This window comes from Vombatus ursinus, unplaced genomic scaffold, assembly GCF_900497805.2.
Source record: "Vombatus ursinus unplaced genomic scaffold, bare-nosed wombat genome assembly UNPS02006176.1, whole genome shotgun sequence".
NCBI classification, from domain to species: Eukaryota; Metazoa; Chordata; class Mammalia; order Diprotodontia; family Vombatidae; genus Vombatus; species Vombatus ursinus.
In genome coordinates, this window is record NW_020945954.1 from 5,954 (window position 1) to 27,954 (window position 22,001).

General features: G+C 38.9%; 1 pseudogene; it reads right to left on the reverse strand.

Moving 5' to 3' along the window:
• Window positions 1-19,987: 19,987 nt before the first annotated feature.
• On the reverse strand, window positions 19,988-21,406 carry LOC114032957 (annotated as a pseudogene).
• Window positions 21,407-22,001: the final 595 nt, after the last annotated feature.

The following is a 22,001-nucleotide window of genomic DNA, read 5'->3' on the forward strand; positions in this document are numbered from 1 at the left end:
ACTCTTACCTTGAACAGTTTTAAACAAGAGTTTCTACATTCTACTATATCTACATTAACTCTACCTACATGTTATATTAGCTGTACCTTGCTCTGATGATCCAAGCAGGTAGAAGCCTCAAGTAATTTCTGTTGTCTTTTTTCTATGCCATCCTTTGCTTCTAGGTTTAGTAATATAGGGAGTGAGAAGAAGGAGAAATGATCTCTGGAAAGGGCAAACCTGAGAAGGCATGTTCTTCTGTGCTGTGTCCAACCTTCCCCATCCAGAGGATGAGAGTCAGATTGGAATCAGAGGTACAGTTCATCTTTCGGTGCATAGTATTTCATCTTCCTGCTCCATGCCTTTGCATAGACTATCCTACATTTCTGGAATACACTTCCTTCTCCTAGAATTCCTATCTTCCTTCAAGTAAAACTCCTGTGCTACCTTTCATGACAAGTCTTTTCTAGTCCTCTTATTTGTTAATTATCTGGCATTTACTTAACCGTTTACATGTTGTAATCTCCTGGTAGAATGGAAGTACTTTGAGGACAGTTTTTTTTGTTTTTTGTTTTTTTCATTTTTTCCTTTTGATTCCTAGTGCTCAGAATAGTCCTTTGTACATAATACTTGGTGCTTAATAAACTTGTTGATTTGAATTAAATATCTTTTCTTTGCCTTTCATCCTTTAATCTAGGGCCCTAGTTGGTTTTAAACTTTGCCCTTTCCCATCTTTTTTGTGCTTGGAGCACTGGCAATTACTAGTGGGGATTTTCTTTGTGGGAAACAGAAGAGAAGCTAGGAGAGTGGGAAAAGAGTGAATAGAGAGGACTCATGGGAAAGGAAAAATAAAATTTAGGGAGATTTGTGGAATGAAGTGAAACTTAGTAGGTATGAAACTTAAAAGAGTTTTGCCAGGTAGCCCAGGCATTGACCTATCAGAGTGGAAAGAAATATGGGGTGGGAGGGGAAGCATAAGGTGCCTGTAGTATTGGTATCTGGTGGATACTGAGGAGAATATTCTGTTTATTGGAGGTATGTGGAACGTTATTTGAAGGTATACTTTTTGGGGAACAGAACAGAAAAGTGCCCCTTTGGGGAAGTTCCCTGGTTACAAAGTCTTTTACTGAGTAAAGAAGAAATCAGGATTCTGATCAGTTGCCACCCCAACCTTAAAGGTGATGATCTCATCTGGCTTTTTTTATTGTGACAGTATCCATGGTAGCAGGTACACAGTACACGTGTTTACTTTATATACTGAAATAAAAATCTAGTGGGTCGTTCCCAGAGCAAGCTAGAGACCTTTGGAAAAATAGCTGTCTGGATAGGCTAATATGAAAAATGAACCCAAGGACACATCTATCCCAATACAAAACAGAGTTAGCAGAACCCTAGATCTTATCCAAGACACTATCAATGCTTTAAGACAGTTTGGGAGATACTATGGCATTGGAAATTATGGCAACTAAACTCATATAATAACTAGCATGTATATTGAACTTTAAGGTTTGCAAAGGATTTTTGTATACATTATTAATTTAATCTTCATAACAGCCCCATGAGGTAGGTGTTATTATTACCCCCATTTTACAGATGGGAAAAATGAAGCTGACCGAGGTTAAGCTAGCTACAATATGCTATGCATTGAAATGAATGTATTTAAATGCAAATAGTTATTAAACAAACAGGTTACATTGGTATTCAATATAATTTTTTTTTAAATAAAAATTGTTAAAAATAATTTGAGCTCCTTAGATATGGTGATCATTGATTTAGAGTCAAAAGGATGTTTCAAATTTGAGAAATCTGAGGCCCAGGTTGAAGTGACTTGCCCCAAGTGTCACAGGTAATAAGGAGCATTATTGGAATTCAAACACAGGTCACTTTATTAGAAATCCACTACTTCTACTCTACCATCAATTTCATGTTGTGATCAGGTACATGATGATGATGATGATGATGATGATGATGATACATTAACATGCTCTATTATATTGTGGAACTGACAATTCCTATCCATTCTGAAACCTGAAGGTGCACAGATTTATCTTACCTAGTACTATGCATTCACATGAAATGTTTGTGTTAAATTCTGAATCCATTTTTGAGATAGTTTCCTAAATAACTACAACTTCATGACTAGTTGAGACTACATAGGAAGAAGTTTAAAGTAGATTAACCTTTAGATGTAACTGCCTGAAGGAAATCAATACGAAGCCAAGTTCTATAAAAGATGAAGCTGTGTAGAGGGAGCAAGGTGGTGCAGTGATTAGTGTTGGACCGGCTCTCTTCAAATCTTGCCTTAGGTACTTAACTAGCTGTCTTACTCTGGGCAAGTCACTTAACCTCTGATTCCTTATCTGTAAAATGTGAGTAATAATAGCACCCATTTCCCAGGGTTGTTCTGAGGATAAAATAACATAATATTTGTAAAGTGTTTCACTTTTAAAGCACACTATAAGAATGCTAGTTATTATTACATTGTGACTTTTCAGTTCACTAACTCAAATTCGCCATCAGGATTCCTTATCTATTAAATCTCCTTCATTTTCCTCTTATATGTGTTCTTCCAATTCTATTTTTTTCCTCCATTTTTCATTATTTAAGATCACAGATTTTTGAGGGGCAGCTAGATGGAGCATTGGATAGAGTGCCAGCCCTGGAGTCGGGAGGACCTGAGTTCAAATCTGGCCTCAGATACATGATACTCACTAGCTGTGTGACCTTGGGCAAGTCATTTAACCCCAGTTGCCTGGCCAAAAATAAATAAATAAAAACAAACAAACAAAAAAAAAGATCATAGATTTTGAGCTGCAAGGACCCTTACAGATCTGATGGCCTCTTCCTCAGTCTTCATCCTTCTTGACCTCTCTGTACTATTTGACATTATTGACCACTACTCCTACATTGTACTCTGGGTTTCAATTTCACCACTCTCTTGGTTCTCCTACCAATTTGATTATGCCTTCTCAATTTCCTTTGCTCAATTTCCCTTTGCACTATCTCCCATATGAAAACCTAATTGTGGGCACGTCCAGAGGCTCTGCCCCAGTCCTTTGTCTCTTTTATAGTCTCATACTTGGTAACCTCATAAGATTACGAGGATTTAATTTACCTCTATATCAATGACTCCCAGCTCTAAAAATTCTCTTCCAGCCTCACTCCTGGGTTCTAGTCCCACATTATGTACTGCATTTTGAACATTTCAAACTGAATGTCCCAAAGGCATTTCAAACTCAACACGTCCAAGAGTGAACTCATAATGAACTATCTTTTCCACCAAATCCACTTTTCTTCCAAAATTTCTGCATTTCTGTCAGCAGCAAAACTGTCCTACCAGTCAACCAGTTAGTGGCTTTGGTGTCTTTCTCAACTTCTCTCTTGTTCACCTCACATGTGCAATCAGTTAACAAATCATGTTGTTTCTATCTCCTCACCATTTATTGAATTAATCCCCTTCTCTCTACTCACACATCCACTACCTTACTTCAGGCTCTTATTACCTTTTGCTTAGGCTATTGTAATAGCCTCCTAATTAGTTCTCCTCCCTCAAGGCTCTCTCTATGCTAATCCATCCACCATACAGTTTCTAAAGTGATTTTTCTATAAAGTACAGGAGGGACAATATCATTCCTCTAATTGATAAACTATAGAGGCTCCCTATTATCTCTAGGATTAAATAAAAACTTCACTGGCAACTGTAGCCCCTTACAACTTGGCCCCAACCTACTTTCCCATCCTTATTGTACTTTATGCTCCTTCACATACACCAAGGTCTGGACAACCTGACCTTTCTATTACACCTATTACGTGGTGTTCCATATACCATCTATATCTTTGCACAGGTTGTCCACTATGCTGGCTGTCTTCATGTCTCCCTTCCAGAATCTCTTATTTTCTTCATGGTTCAGCTCAAGCTCCATATTTCATATAAATCCTTCCCTGATCCCCCTAGCCTCCAGTGACTTCTGCCCAAAATTATCTTCTATTTGGCACATTATCTATCTATATATTTGTCTGTCTGTCTATCTATCTATTTATCTGTCTATCTATCTATCTACATGTTGTGCATATATGCAATGTAACAAACTGGCCTAGTCCCCCAACTAGATTGTAAGCTCCTCAAAGGCCGGTACTGTTTCATTTTTATCTTTGTATAAGCACAATGCTTAATAATTGTTTGTTGCTTAATGATTGTTTGTTCAATGATTGATTAATGACATAATATTCTATGACATTCATGTATCAAAATTTATTTTACCATTACCTGCTGTAGTTTACAGTTTTTTAAATTGCTTAGTTTCTGTGAAAATCTTTGAAATCTCCTCTTCTCTTTTTAATAATACTTTTGAAGTATGTTCCCCAAAAAGGATAAAGATAGATAGATAGGTAGTGGATGATTGATAGATAAATAATATGAATAGATACATAGAGAATTTCTTAAGCACTTTCAATGTACCAGGTACTTTACCTGTTAGACCTAATTTTTTTTAATAGACAGTAACTATGGCAAATAAAAAAAAAAACAAGACACACCTTGGTTAAGACACTTGTTTCAATTCATCTAATGAGTTAATACTGGAACTAGTAACAGGAACAAAGATTTTTTCTAGCTGGAAATAGAGAATCTGGGCTAATACCATATTTGGTTGCCACATTACCAAGTTGGCTGTAAGCATGGCATGGTGATACTAGAAAATATGTCAGAAAGTTTATTCTCCTGACAATGCTAGGTTAGTGCTTTGCCAGCCCTTGGCTGAAATATTTGGCAAAATAATAAATATTCCACATCATGACATAAAGTCACAAGGCTTCATTTCATTACTGTGCTTGTGAAAGTTATCATAGGTGACAGAATAACAGAAATAGTAATTGAGCATTGATATAAGTTAATAGTCTCCAAGGTTTGTGTTCATTGGATAATGTACAGAGGAGAGAAACAGAGAGAGAAAGAGAGAGAGAGAGAAGTCAATACTATAATCCCTATTAATTTAGAATAGGGTAAGCCTGGGTAATTGTGAAGACATCAAGGTTTATCTATAGTGCCCTCCCTTCATTTTTTGTCACCTTTCTTCTTTCCAAGGGCACTCTTGCCATGATACAAGCAATACGTACTTTCATGCTGTTCCTTGTCTCCTGAAAGACACACCATTTGCCTTTCTTTTCTCATTTTACTAGCAATCTTTCTTCTCACATCCAATCCACTTTCTCTCTCTCTCTCTCTCTCTCTCTCTCTCTCTCTCTCTCTCTCTCTCACACACACACACACACACACACACCTCCTCTTCCATGCTAAAAATCTTAGATTTAGACCTTGAAGAAACCTTGGCTATCATTTAGTCCAACTCTATTTTGCAGATGAAGAAACTGAAGCTTAGAGAGATTAAATGGCTTATTCAAAGTCACTCAGATAGTAAATGGAAAAAGCAGGATTAGAACCCAAGTCCTTTCATTCCAAATTCAATACTACATTGTTTCTTTATTTATCAGTTTTGAATTCCATTCCTTAAGGATCTTTTGAAAGAATATGCTAAACAGACATGCTTATTTTTTAGTGGATACCAGCTTATTTGGTACTTATCTAGTAAGTTTGTGAGGATCTAGCAAAATAGTCTCTATAAATTATTATAGAAATTCCACCATCATGATTATTTGATTCAATAATGCAATAAACACTTAGTGGAGTTACTATGTGCTTGCTTATCAACTGAAGATGGTAAGAAAATGATAAAAATGAAAAATAGTTTTTGCTGTTGCAAAGCTTTCATCCTAATGTTATTCTGTTGATACATACGTGTGTGTGTGTTTTAGTCCTATCTCAAATAACTGTTTAGCATTTAAAGAGGGACCTTGAGACAAAATGTACAAATCTCCTCCTATATTCTCTGTGCCTACCCCTGCCCCAACACCCAAACAGTGACTACACTATAGCGCTACTGAGAATTCCAAGCACTTTGGTGGGTAAATGGAGGAAATATTGTTAGATGAACAATGAAACCTCTTGGAGGACAAATTCAGAAAGCAGGAGTTTACTTTCTAAAAGAGGTAGATAGCAACATAGGAACATATGAGTAAAGTCTTTCTTTATATTTAAAAAAAAATAGAACTATAGCATTAGGTGTTTCTACTAGATTTCTCTCTTTGAAGAAGAAACTTACATTAATTGCCCCTTGTTTTGTTTGAAATGGGGTAAAAAAATGAATCAGTCCAATTCACTTAGAAATTTCTACTTGAATAACTTGCCACCTAACTCATCATCAAGATGTCTGAAAACCAAACTCATCACCTTCCCTCCCAAGCAAATCTCTGCTCCCAACATCCTTTTGGCTCCTCCTATAGCCATCTAATCAACAAGACAGGTTGATCTTCCCATCCCTTCCTTCCCATTTTCACTCCCATTATTCTAGATCAAGTCCTTACTACACATGGACACTAGCAATAGCTTCCTAACTGTTCTCACTTCCTCTGGTCTATTTGCCTCCAATCCATTTTAGAGACCAACGTTACACGAAAGAAATTCCTTTTATCGTATAATTTCACTGCTCAACAACCCTCAATGTCCTCCTAGCCAAAAAAATCCAATCTACAAAACCTGACACTTTAGACAATCTGTATCTGGTCCCAAATTATTTTGCTAGATTCATCTCCTATGAATCCTTTCTTCCCATCAAAAATATCAGCCACTTCCTGTCTTTGCTCATGACATTGTTCTCTCCCTGAAATGACCTCCCTATTCTTCAAGGACTAGCTTAGATGTCACCTTCTTTATGAAATCTCTGAGATCAGTCCAAATTGATTTTTTATTTTTCTTATATTTGTAGCAATTTTGTATATAATAATAATAAATAACAGTAGCTAGCATCTATATGGGTCTTTAAAGTTTGCAAAGTGCTTTATATATGTTATTTCATTTGATCCTCACAGCAATCCTGTAAGATAAATGCTATTATTATCACCATTTTACAGATAAGGAAACAGTCTGGAAGAAGTTAAGTGACTTGCTCATGGTTGCACAGCTAGTAAGTGTCTGAGGCAGGATATAAACTCAGGTCTCCTTGACTCCAAGTCCAACATATTCACTCACCCCATTTGGCAAAGATACTGGAGTGGTTTGCCATTTCCTTCTCCAGCTCATTTGACAGATGAGGAAACTGAGGCAAGTAGGGTTAAGTGACTTGCCCAGGGTCACACAGCTAGTAAGTGTCTGAGACCAGATTTGAACTCACAAAGATATGTCTTCCTGACTTCAAAGCCTGGTGCTCTGTCCACTGCACCGTCTAGCTGCCCAACTGATAACACTAGTACTGTTAGAAGTCTGAACTCCTTTACCATTTATTAAAGAACTTATTATGCTATAGATTTTTTAAGTGAATAATGCATATATGGGTTCTTTGTGGCTATCACCATGAAACATTTCTCAAGGATAGGGTAAATACTAGACAGTGTACGACGAAAACTAACAGATTCCCTCCCTCATGCTCTGGACAGGAGTAGGGAACCCGAAGCCTCAAGGCCACGTGGTTCCTCCCTTTGGCAGTCTAGGACATTGGTTCTCAACCTGGAGTAGCCAGAGAAGTAGAAGAAGCTTGTCAAGAATGAACAGGGAGTATTTGGTAAATTACTAGATTATCCCATACAAATTAATCAATTTATTTTATTTCTTTTGTACATAAAAATGGTAAACTATAGAATTTATTTCCTTCCATATTGAATAGGAGAAATTGGGAAAGCTTCTGAAAGTCTTGTAACATAGTAGACTCTAGAATATGTTTCTTTGCATGTTGAAGAGGAAGTTCAGAAAGGTTTACTGAAAGCCAAGGGAATTAAAAAAGGTTGAGGCCCTTTGATCTGGGGACTTACAGACTATGATAGGTAGCTGAATAAATATTGAAGCACACATGGATGATTTATACAAACAGAAAGGCAATGAAATATTCTGAGCTATCGAGAGGAAAACTTGGAAGTCTGTCATATTTAAATACATTGAGGTGCAATTTTTGTTTCTTGAAATATATTTTTAAAAATCATCTTTGGAAGATATCAGAGTAGCAAGAAGTATCACTGAGCTTTGTCTCTCTCCAATCTCCTTAGACTTCTTGCACCAGACCAAAGTCTGATCAAGAAATCCGAGACATAGTGTGTCATTTTTCCAACCCAAGTTGGCACAGGGAAGGAGACAGAGATGTCTGTGGACAATGGGGTTGAAGTCTGGCCATAAACAGCGTGGATCATTCCACGTATGGAGAGCCTGTGTACCAGGATAAGAAAAGGTCCCAGCACAGCAGACTCTTAGCTTATTCAGGATGCAGGAACAGTGTAAACTGGCAAGTCTGTTGCTCTCTACTCAGCTCTAGATCACAGACCCAGGGCTGAGGGTCCTAGGCTGTCGACTGAGCTAAAAACAAGTTCAGAAGAAAAGAGAAGTTATGTGCCTTAGATCCCAGGAGCAGAGCTAGATCTCACTTCCAGATTTCAGCACACTCTGAAGCCTGCAGTGGAGAAGCCATGGCAGGAATCCCAGGCCAAAGGGGAGCCTACACTTCTGTCACTATGAACCAGCAGAGATTTCCAGCTGGCTGGGTCTAGCAACAGTCTACTGGAATTTGAAATGGTATTAGAGCACAGGTGTATAGGTGTTCCCTACACTGCTGCAGACACAGATCTAGTTCCCTTTTCATTGAAAGAAAAATACAACAGCAGCTAAAATTTAATCCATTATTGCAAATTCTAGTTATTCTTTGTCTACTCTGGTCATCATCTATAATGAAGCAAGAATCTGTGAAAGCCTTCAGCTGCTTGTTATTTCATTGTTTAAACTTACAGTTGCCGCTTAGCAACTGGGCCTTCCTTGATCTGTCATTTTAATTACGTAATGAACTCGTTCAAAAGCAATTCTTCTTTTCTTTGTTTATGGAAGTGAAACAGGAACTTAGTGGTCACCTGGGAATTTTCATTACAAGGCATTTGTATGCTAGACATGGAGTTTGAAATGTCTTTCTCCATGTGTGCTTTTGGTCAATAAATCAACATTTCTTAAATATCTACCAGGTGCAGGCACTGTTCTAGGCCTTGGGAGGTGAAGATGGAAACAAATAGAAGTCCTCAGGGAGTATATACGTTACTGAGAGGATACAACATGTATACACATGGGTATAATATGAGATTTAGTGGAAAGAGGACTGGACTTAGAGTCATAAGATCATAGATCTAGAAATGGAAAGGAGCTCAGAGGGAAGCCATCAATCCGACCTCATCACTTTTCAGCTAAGGAAACTGAGAGGTTTCTTTCTTTCTTTATTTATTCTGGTTTAACCAGAGAGGTTAAATAACATGTCCAAGTTCACATAGGTAGTGAGTGAGTCACAGGATAATTAGATCATAAATTTACAGCAGAAAGGAACATGAGACACCATCTAATCCCACCCCCTCATTTTACAGGTGAGGAAATTGAGATCTAGACAAGTTAAGTGACTTGGCTAAGGTCACACAGGTAGAAATTAAGTCAGAGGATGTTGGACCAAATCCTAGCTTATCCACTATGTGAGTGGACTTTTTGACCAATTTTATGAGGCCTCCAGTCAACTTGATGAGATTATAGGATATGGCCCTGTAGGGTCCCTTGCTGAAAAAGCATATAGATCTCCTCTGATTGGTTAACAGTGAATGAGGCTGCCTCTGAGATGATTAGTACTTATGACCTCTAAAAATGAGTTGTGAAATGGCTCTATCTACACTCACACACTTTTTTTTCTTTTTTCTTTTTCCTGGGCTTTCTCTTACTTGTACTATCAGATTTGAGAGCAGCAAAAGGGCAATAGTTGGGGAGGGGGGAACTTCTTCTTGCAACCCCTGTCCCACCACTCCAGAAACAGAAAAGGGCAAATGTCAGGGGAAACACATGGTGAACAGTCTGTGCTTGTATAGGTGAGCCTGAGAGAGAAGTTCATGGACCTGGCTACTTTCTGTTTCTCTGTTTCCTTTTTTCTGACCAAAGGCTAGAGTTCTGGTAAATGGACTTTGCATAGGAGTTAATGACTTCTCAAGAAATCCAGACTTTCTAAGTTCAAAAATCAGGCACCAACTTCCACAGAGGGAGATGATTTCCTTATTAGGGGGCATGAAGAATGAAGTGACTCCTTTACAGAAGATCTTGCCTTGTAGTTAAAGTACTAAAGTCACGGCATCATGGGAGTGGGGTAGGGAAAGATCAAAACCTTGTCAATTCTGATACTGTCATGAGTTGCTGGAATGGTGTAGGTCTGAGGCAAATGGCAGTATTTGCTCAGCAATCCCTCAAAGTGTCTTTACTTTCTACAGGAATTCTAATGGGATATTTGAGTTTTTTGTCTTTCTAAATTTGTTCATGGGTTCCAGGGAGTCTTCTGTGTCTGAAGAATTTTCTGCAACAGATGAAATAAAGGCAGTCAAATACCCCCACTACCCATGTTGTATATTGAGTGCTTCTGGGGGAGCCAGAGATTCTATTAGATGTTTTTGTAGAAACCTACATACAAGCAAATCTACAACTTCATTCAGGAGGTTTGCTTGCAGTTTCCAGGGTAGGAGCAAGAACAAAAGAGAGAAAATAAGTACTTTAAGATTGGACCATAAACTCAAACCAGGTCTGTGAGCCCAGAGTCCAAAGGATGGGGCAGGGAAATTGGGAAAGGAGGGGTTGGACCACAGATCGTACCTGTTGGAAGTGGGGTAAGTCACTTAAACCTTAACTTCCTCATCTATAGAATGAGGGGATAGGACTACATGGCTTCTAAGATTTTTCCCAACTTCAAATCTGTGATCCAGTGATGTGAAGGGGGAGAGCTCACTAGCAATTGGAGAGATGAGGGAGAGATTTTGCTGATGCCTTGGAGGAAGATAAGGATTCTCTGAGGTATGGATGGAGAAGAGATGGATTCCAGACATGAGGAATAGCTTATGGAAATGCACAGAGGCAGGAGACAGAATGTCAAGGTCAAGGATCAACTAGTCATCCAGTTTGTCAGGAATGGAGACTGTGTGAACAGGAGTAATGAGAAGTAATGCTGAAAATGTAGGTTGGAGTCACAAGAATTAGGAGTTTGCATTTTATCTTAGTGGAAACACAGGGCCACTAAAGATGGGGGAGATGTGTTCATATCTGTACCTTAAAAAGTTTATTTTTGCAGTTGTGTGAAGGATGGATTGGGGAAGGGGGGAGAAACTGGAGGCAGGGAGACCAATTAGGAGACTATGGTCATAGTCCAGACAAGAGGTAATGAGAGCTCTAGGATGGTGGCTATGTGAGTTGAGAGAATAAGTTTAACTTTAGGGATAATAATATTGAAGTAAAATGGAAAAGACTTAGAAACTGATGGAATACCAAGGTGCTGATATTGATGGTCGTGACAGAAAAGGAAGGAGGGAAAGATCCCAAGATAACTCCAAGGTTACCATCGTGGGTGACTGAGAGGATAAGATGATGGTTTCCCATCAAAAGATTTAGGGAAGTTGAGAAGTGGGGTGGGCTTAAGGGGGAAAGATAATTAGTTCCATTTTTGACAAATTGAGCTTGAGGTGCCAACAGGACATCCAGGTGAAGATGTCCAGCAGGGGACTGACTGTGGGGAACTGTTATTAAGCCTAACCCAGATTAGGGCTAGATTTACATGTGTGGTGTGATTTGTATAGAGATGGTAAATGAGCCTATGGAAGTAGATATCATCAGTAAAGGAGAGAGAAGAGAAGGCCTGGGAAGGAGCACTGGGCAATACTTATACCTAGGGGATAGGGAGATGGATAATGATCCAAGAAAAGAGACTAAGAAGGATAGGAAAAGCAGGAGAGGGAATTGTCACAGAAGTCAAGGGAGGAGAGAACATCTAGGAGGATGTTGGTCAACAGTATGAAAAACTGTGGAAGGGTCAAGTAGACTGAGGACTGAGCAAAAACCACTAGATTTATTAGTGAAGAGATCATTGACAAGCCTCAAGAGGGCAGTTTCAGTAGATGATGGGGTCAAAAAGTCTGATTGTGGATCATAAGAGGGTGATGAGGAAGTGGAGGCGGTGAGTATAGATAACTCTTTCTAGGAGTTTGGCAGTGAATGGAAGGAGATATATAGTATGATAATTTGAGGGAGTGTCAGAGTGTTTGAAGGTAGCTTGGTGACACAGTGGATAGAATGCTGGGCCTGAAGTCAGGAAGACATATCTTTGTGAGCTCAAATCTGGCCTCAGACACTTACTAGCTGTGTGACCCTGGGCAAGTCACTTAACCCTGCTTGCCTCAGTTTCCTCATCTGTCAAATGAGCTAGAGAAGGAAGTGGCAAACCACTATAGTATCTTTGTCAAGAAAACCCCAAATGGGGTCACAAAGAGTCAGATACGACTGAAATGATTGAACAACAACAACAACAGCAACAACAACAACAACAACAACAACAGAATGTTTGAAGGTGTTTCAAGGCTGGGGGAGACATGAGCATGTTTAAAGGCCGTGGGGAAGGAGGCAGTAGATATGGAAGAATTGGAGAAAAGAAAGAGAAAACGGGAATGAAATTGATAAGGCAAATTTCTGGAGGACATTGGAAAGAACAGGGACCAATGGTACAAAGGGAAGCAATAGCCTTGGGAAGAAGAAGAGGCACAGGGCAGCTAGGTGGTACAGTGGATAGAGCACCCAGCCTGGAGTCAGGAGGACCTGAGTTCAAATCCAACCTCAGACCAGACATTAGACACCTACTAGCTGTGTGACCATGGGTAAATCACTTAACCCCAATTGCCTTGCCAAAAAAAAGGAAGAAGAACCGCTTCTTTCTCAGAGACTGGAATTATAGAGGACAGGAAGAAGTGGATTTGTAAAAAGAGTGCTGAGGTGTGGGGCAGGTAGATGAGTGAGCTTAGGACAAGAGACCTCAGTTTCCTCAGTAATGTTGAAGAGAAGGTCTGCTCAGAATGGGAAAAACAGATTTCTCATTAAAGGGAAAATCTTTCCTTTCCAAAGGCACTTTTAAATTGTCTCTACAATGAATTTCTTCATTAAGGTTAGGGTCTTGAAAAAAGTACTGTAAAAAGAATAAGTTGTAGTTCTATGCCTGGAATGTCCTCCGTCCTCACTTGTCTCTCTGAGAATCCCTGGTTCACTCCAAAGTTCAGCTACAATGCTAGCTTCTACATGAATACTCTGCTGGTTTCCCAAGATATCCACAACCACAATAACAGCTAACATTTATATAGCATTTACTGTGTGCCAGACCCTGTGCTAAGCGCTTCACAATTGTTATCTCATTTGATCCTGGCAACAATCCTGGCAGGTAGGTGCTATTATTATCTTCATTTAACAGATAAGGAAACTGAGGCAAACAGAGGTTAAGTGACTTGCTCCGGGTCAATTAGTGTCTGAGACAGGGTTTGAACTCAGGTTTTCCTGACTCCAGGCCTGGCACTCAATACACTGCCCCACCTTTTAGTATTTCTACTTCTTCAAATAACTTTGTATCTCTTTTATATCTCTCTAGTATCTATGTATGTTTATGTTATCTTCCCTAATAGAATGTCAGGTCTTTGAAGTGAGGGACTGGTTTAGTTTTTGTTTTTCTATCTCTACAGCCTGGTATACAGTTCCAGGTATTATTAAATACCTAAAGAGTAGGTATTTAGTGAATACTTATTGATTGATTGGTTTATTAGGATTTAAATTTCTCTCTGAGTTAGGCATATCAGTCACTTTAAGCCTTTGCTTTCTTTCTACTTACGTTCAACCTGTGTCAGTAACTGTTCTGAACTCATGAATGTTAGCACCCTTGCAAATATCCCTTTCCTTTTTCCAAGTCCTGCTTCTGCTTTGTTTGTTCTGATCATAGGTTGATTGCCATGCCGTATCTGTCAATGATTGACTTTCATTCGCAACTCTGGAAATAATGAAAAATAAATTATTTCTATGCGTTCTTGTCCATTAAAATAAAATAAGCACGTGATGGTGCTTCTCATTTTTTGAATCATTCAGAAAAGCATTGAACAAATGCTTCCTTGTGAAGTTTAATTCCCCCCTCCTTCACAGGTCACACACTTTCCCCCTGGGGAACAAATCAAGTTGAACCATCTTTCATATTTGTAGAGCAAAGACACATAATTCCTCCCTTCTCAGAAGGTTGAGGAAGTTACCTGAAAAGGTCATATTGAGAGGTGACTCAAATAGAGTCACTGTTGAATAAGAACATAAAAAACAAAGATGAGTTTCTGGAGTACAGTATCCCTGGGGCATTGTGACCTTACTGATTTGCTGCTCACTCTCTATTGAACATTTCAGTCACAAGGAAAGCAAATGTAGCCAACAGAAAAATCGTTGTAATCACCCAGGACTTTTTAAAGACTTTTACCAGAAGAGTCAGGAACTGTAAGCATCAGTCAATTTGTGATATTATTAATAAGGATACCACTAATAATCTCTTGCTATAGGAGTGCTATTCCAGATGAAGTAGCATGCTTAGATGTATAGTTAAATCATTTCTGTGAAATCGAGAGTTTTGTTTGTTTAAAAAAAAATTGCTAAGCTACTTTAGGTTTCTGAGTAGGCATATTTAATGAATATAGCATGGGAGGAGATCTGGATTACGGATTATTTCATCTGCCAATGAAAGAACCTGAAGGAGGTGGTAGTTAATGGTCCTGAACCTGCAAAATAGTAAGAATGATAATTTCTCCATGCCTCCTCATCTCTCCAGGGGATCATAGGACCATAGACAGAGCTGGAAGAGACCTTAGAGGACACCAAGTCCAACCCTTTATTTTTATAGGTAAAGAAACTGAGTCCCAGAACAGGGAAATGGTTTCCCTAATGTTACACAGACAGTAAGTTTCAGGACCAAGATTCAAACTCAGTTTCTTTGACTTGAAATATAGTGCTCCTATACTTCCACTGCCCTGTGTTGGGATGTTCGGTTGTTACATGCTGCTTAATGGAATGTCCTTAAAAGACATATTAAAGTCATAATAATGCCTCTGAGAGGCTCATTGTTATAGGCATCTATCTAGGAGTAGTAGACATGACTGAAGAAATAACCTCAGGAACATTGTGGCAGAACTTCTCCAAAGACTCCATTGGCCAACATTACCATGGTTGTTACCCATTTCCTGGAATTAGGTGGGGAGAGTTGTCAGGAAGCTGCTGCAAGGGGAGCAGGCAGGACTGGATGAGGGGAGGAAGGACTGCCCCTCTCTCAGATTTATCAGACTCTAGGAACACTGTCCTCTATATCTACTTCCTTTAACTGCATTTGCCCTAAACCCAAGACTTCCTCAATATGGCCTTGCTTGGGACTTAGATAAGAGAGCTTCTACTTTCAGACTATTGTTTTTGGAGAAGCTTTCTGCCCCGGAGGACTAGACTTTATTTCTTTGATTTTTTTTTTCATCCTTTCTGGTTTTGTCTTTCTTGGGGGGATTTAGAAGCTCTGTATATTTCTGTGAGGTTAAAGAGGAGCTGAATCATTCATTTTCTCCATCATTCTTTTCTCTTTCTCACTTTGCCTAAGGAGTTTTAGAAGCTCCAGTAGGATTCTTTGAAAGATATCTTTTCAATTTTGCCCTATATTCTGAATGGTATTTTGCCTTCAAGTTGTAAGCCACAGTTCTATCTCCATTAAAGAAAAATCTACATGTGTATGCACACATTCATTCCCTATTTCTGATGAGCTTTAGTTTCTACAGTCTCTTTTTTGTTCATCTGTGTTTTCTGCTTAATGGCGTGTTTTTATCACTAGAAGGTATTGTGGCAGATGAAAGATGAAATGACTGAGGAAACAAAGATTCTCACTTCTGAGCATATTGATTTATCAAGCCATGCATGCCAATTGCTTAACAAACCAAGTCCAGGCCCCTCATCTTTGGCGCTAGACCCCGGCTACAGGGAGAGACAGATTTTAATACACTAAAAGCAATTAATCAAATAAGACCAAATAATTAAAAGAAAACAATGAACAAAATTAAGTAATCTGATTTCTAATTAGAGGAAAGACTAGAGACTTTCCAAGTTGGGCGGGGTAGAGTGAACAGGCACAATTACCTGAAATCAGAAAAAGAGGTGTCCTGCTACCCCACGTAGTATTCAATCAAAGGAACATGGAAACAATAACTGATTGACCAGTACAGGGCCAGTTCTCAGATAAGACACATAGGTTTGTTTGAGATTTATAATTGTGAGAAAACTCCTTGTATCAGTCATCAGTTATGACTCAGTTTCTGGTCAGTATAACCTAGGTCCTTAGTTAAGGGTCTCTAAGCAGCAGGTAGAGGTGGTCCAGCTTCCCAGCCAAGCAGGGCTAGGTTCAAACAATACAACAAAGTTTTCTCCCAATTCCCACAATTGAAAAGTTTTCTCACAGGACAGAAGTTGGACTAGACCCATAATTGAATAGAAAAGGAACTGAGCAAGCTCCAGAATTGAGTCACAAGATGGAGTCAGTGTGGTTCACTCAATTCCCACAATTAGCCATTTGCTGTTCTAATCCCCTCAATTCTCTCACTATAAAGCCAAATTCTCCATGAAGAGTCAATATCTAATTGAGTTGCTTTTCCCTTTTTGATGAACAATAATTTGTAAATTTTTATCTTAAATTTAAATTTCCACAAAGTGATTGGTATATATTTTTAATTACACATGCTTAATAAATACACATTCCTGTTTTTGAAAAAAATATGTATATTAGCTTGTCATTGAATATAATTTATCATGATGTACCGTTGCTGAAGGCCAAAGATTCAAATATCATACAACTCTTTAAATGTTGAGTAGTATAATTGAAAAAAACTGGAAAAATGGAAAAAAAGCAAGCAACAAGGTATTATGTTCCATGTACCGTGCTAAGTGGGGATACAAGAGAGGGTAAAAACAGTCCCTCTTTCCAAGGAGCTCACATTATAATGAGGGAGACAATATGCTGACAACTATATACAAACAAGATATAGAGGTAATTTCATAGAGAAGGTACTAGCATGAAGAGAGGTCAATTTGCAGCCACAGGTCCTACATTCAAAATCTGGGTCGATGACTTATTGTTTTTGGGTAAATCCCTTAACTTTCCTGGCCTCAGTTTCCTCACCTGTAAAATGAGGGGGGTTGGACTATATGACCTTTGAGGTAATTAGATCTATGATCTTATGCTCTGATGACCATTGAAGTGCCTTTCAGTTTTAAATCTGTGATCCTATGATCTTAAGAATATAAGTAAATTATATAAGAATATAAGTAGGAATATAAGGCATGATGTTTGTGTTCTCCGGGAGAAAGACTTCATATGTATATTAAAGGAATATCTAGGCTGACTCTATTGTCTTCCCTTCTCATCCACTCCAGGTATCTGCTCTTGTCAGTCAATAAATCAATAAACATTTATTAACCACCTACTACGTGCCAGGCCCTGTATTAAGGACTGTTCACCAATCCTTTTCTCAGGGTGGAAGGACAGTCATGGACTCTTTACAGCCAGCCCTGTCTCTGTGGTGGTCATAGCCGCTCCCTAAAGGACTTTTGGTGGTTAATAAGCTTTACTTAGCATAGAGGTCAATAGGTTTCTATTTCATGGGTGGAGTAAGAGATTTCAGCATTCTCTCTGACTAAATGACCTTGGAATTTAGTACTAGTGTGATTCTGGCATATCTTAGTAAATTACTCACTGTGTGATCTAAAACATGGCAACAAGGAAGCTCATATCATATATCTAGTTTTCAATTAGTAATTATCTTTTTACATACCCAAACTTCAACATAGGGGTTTGAGACTGAGAATATGGAAACTCCCTAGGGTCAGTGGTGGGAGTTGAGGTGGTGCTAGAAATGGATTAACTCTCTACAAATTGACCTAACTTCTGTGGTCTGTGGGGTGTGTAGGGAACAGTGTACTACTTCAAGCATTCTTACAAGGAAAAAACCATTGTTAAAACCTCACAAATCGTTTTCCTGTGCACCTTTCAAACATATAAAGCACCCAGAGATGTGCTGGAGCCAGCTCAAACCATCTAGCAAGAGCTGATTGTGACCTTTTCAGCATGAACATTTATACCTTAGAAACAGACCCATACTACAAATCAGGGCTTAATTCATTATTTTGTTGATTGTCTAGACTTAAGAAAGTGTAGTAGAAAATGTTATAAATGCAGATTAAAATGAAAAGTGTGTCATGGATACATTTCTTTCTCTTGGAGAGCCAGTTGTTAAATATTTGCCAGTACAATACTGGAAGCATTAGACCCTGGAGCATAATTTTTGCTCATGTGACAATTTATAGAAACATGGATATAGAGCAGGAAAGAAACTCAGAGGCCATACCTCACAGAGGTAGCAAAGTTTTTCAACCCAAGCCCTCAGACTCTGTTTGTTAAGAGCCCACCATACCACGCAGGCTTAAACTATAGTTTTTTTTTGTGTGTGTGTGAAAAGACCAGGAAGTAAGTAGAAGAGGCCTTCTTTCCACCTTCTGTGCCTCACTTCTTGGGTGTCCAGTGTCACAGTCTGCAGAACAGAGAGGCAGGTATTTATTAGAGCAAGACATCTTGTGTTCTGAGAAAATTCCAAAGCAGTTTGCAAACTAGAACCATGACAGCTATTGAAAAGCACATGGCAACCTCATAATATAATTCATGAAAGGAAATGAAAACAGATTTTTTTTTCAAACAATGGCACTCATTCTCCAAACTGGGTACATTGAGTCCAGCATGGTATGAATTTTTTATACAGAACTTTTAACTATTAATACAAATGCCAAGATACTACACAAAGCATCTGCAGGTACTTTATTTTTTTAAATCAGTTTTTGAAGTGCTCATAAACATTTCCTACATAATCCAACATGCAATAGTGAAAGGGTACATCTTTCAAATCTACATACAATGGAAAAACAAATCTCAATATATATTTATACATATATACACATGTGTATATATATATATGTGTGCATAAATATGTGTGTAGATATATGTGTATATATCTACACACACACACACACACACACACACATGAAGTTTAACTAGTAGACACCAGGCAAGTTGACAGTTCTATAATCTACAAGTGAAGAATTATCTAAAAATAGTCAGAATTTATTCAGCTTCAGTCATTTTCATAACCAAATGTTGTTCTGATTAGTAAGACTTGCTGCTAATCAGGCTTCAGGTGTGTACCTATACCAATTTATGGTACTGCTCCTAGATTGGTTGTTCTTCACAATTACTCATATAAAAAATTGTGCTGCAAGTAGGGGCAAGCATTTGTAAAAAAACAAGCTTGTCGCATGAATGAGTGTGATGCAATTCCTTCCCAAGCAATGGATTTTCAAGTTATCAAGTTGTCACCAGGACTATTTGCTTATTGTGAGTCCAAGAAGATACGCCGGTCTCAAGAGGAGCTGAAAATCAAACTTAATGTTTAATTACTGCTACTTTTGTCTAGGGTGAAAGATTTATCCATGGGACATTTAATGTCTTAAAAAATTACTACCAGAAATAGGTGCACTAAATTTATTTTTAAAAACTATTAAATGTTTCTTACAAAAGAGTATTTCATTCTGCACACTGCTCTGAATAGATGCCAGGGACACATGGACTACTGATACTCTGTCCCATCTCCCACAAGAAAAAAAAATTACAGTGACCACAAAGGAAGGTGTTAACAATAGTTACAGGAGGGGAAATATTATTATTATTATTATTATTTTTTTACCACCAACAATGAACAAAAATAAAATTCACTCTCTCTGCTGCTGTTTCAAAATTTCAGTGTTAGTTTTGTGCACCTGTCCTTCCTGAGCCCTCTCTCCTGCCCCGATTTGTAAGGAACTAAAACCTTACATCTGGTGAACAGCAAAGATTCCACTACACCTCAAATGCAGAACACCTAGGAAACAGAGGAATGATGGCTTTTTTAACAGAAGCAGATAAAAAAACAAAAAGATGCAGGACTCCTTCAGTTCTTCACTAGTCTTAGAAAAGCTTTTCAGAATAATGCTTCATACCATAAAAAAGAAAAAAAAAATCTTCCATTAGAATCCTTCAGCATGTGCATACTGCTTCACACTGTTTTGCAGTAAAATACTGTGCATTATATATCTGGTCCTGTGTTCCTGTAATAGTAATAATTTGATCCTCAGATCCTTCCAAAGGTTCATCAGTTTTGATTGATGCTCCATATTGATGATGTATTTGTTTGATTCGCTGACCACCTTTTCCAATAATAGATCCAGTCAAATCTTTGGGAATAATTACTTGTGTTATAATAATGGGTCTGCCAAGATCACTGTATGAACCATGGCACCCTGTGTAGGAATAATCATATCTAGAACCACCTGTAAACTCATGGTACTCAACCTGTGGTTCAGAAGCCATCCATCTGCCATTTGGAAAGGACTCCATGTATCTATTGCAGAGTCCTAAGTCTCATCAGCACTAAAACGAACCATGCCATCAAAATGATCACTGGGTCCTCCTCTTTTGTCATAAGCTGTATGATCTCCTCCTCTAGATGGTGGTGGTGGAGGAAGAGGAAGATTTTGAGCTCTGCTGCCACACCTGTCACCATGTCCAGGAGAAGGTGGTGAGGGTCCTCTGCAAGGGCTCATGTTATCATAATCTCTTCTAGATGGGGACATAGGATGCCCACCATGACCCAGGGGCATCCTATCAATGTCTCCTCTTCCCCACGTGGGAAATCCCATAAGGCGTCCTTGTCGATGATCAAACATCTTTGTAAAACCACAGTAGTCATAGGTTTCATCACAGAAATTGGGATCATAGGGTTGTGCACATCCTTTGATGGGAGACTCAGATATAAGATCCAGTATGACCTTTATGCATTCCACAACCCTAACAGGCTTTCCACCAATAAGAACAACTCTATTTGTGGAATGAGGACAGCATTCCTGGAAAAACTTGATAGTTGCCTAAGTGTTCTCTAGAAGTTCTATGATTTCAGCATCTTTGACCCCAATAATTCCTCCTGCCAGACTCTGGTGAAATATCAGTCTTAACTCAAAGTTAAGACTTAGTCAAAGTCACTTCCTTTATAGTGTTGGTAATTTAAGCATTCTGTAGCATCAGATTTGAGCAGGAGCTGGCTAGTTGCAGTGGGTGATGGCAACTGCAGGCCCTCTTCCAAGGTAGGGAAGATTTTCTTCAGAATTTCTCCAATTGTTTCAATATCTGTACCGATGCTCAATATGTGCTCAGAGACTGAAATCCTGGCATTGTAGGCTGTACAAAGTGTTTTAATATTTTTGCCCCCTTTCCCAGTCACTGCTCCAGCATTCTTGCTTTGAAGCAAAATGGTGAAGTTCAACTATTTCATCAGTGTTTCTAGATCTTTTAAAGGCCTGGCCCTCCTCCATAACTTCAGCAGGGTGCTTACCAAATTCACCAATGACTTCAGTATTGGGGAAGGTTTCTTCTGGCTGCTCAATCTCCATTTTCTCAGATTAAATGGGTAGACAATGGCATGAGGCCGCCTTCTCTTCTACAAACCTGCTGCCCTAGACCAAGAGTGAGTGCAGACCCCTTAATCCCCTCCTGCACTGCCTGTGCTCCCTCTTCTTCTCAAAAACAGTTTCTTTATCAATTGAAGCAGCTAAGGAATCTCGGGTACAATAAAGTGTGATTACCTCAGCTGGTATTTGGCCAATTAAAGAAGAATCAGCATTCCTGTTTTTGCAAAAGTTGACAGGAGACCTGGAATAGGGAGGCTTACCTCAGAATGGTATAGGATTAAGCGTGGAGAACCTGCGGCCTCAAGGTCACATGTGGCCCTCTAGGTCCTCAGGTGCTTGGACCTTTTGTCTAAATCCAAACTTCACAGAACAAATCACCTTAATAAAGGGATTTGTTCTGTAAAACTTGGACTCGGTCAAAAGGCCGCACCCAGGGACCTAGAAGGTGGCCTTGAGCCCGCAGATTCCTCACCCCTGGTATAGGATCCCTTCATCCATCCTTATGCAGCAAACCCCTTCCCCCACCCCTCCCTTTCCCATCTCTCCCATAGCTTTCATTTCTGAACCCAAGGCATTT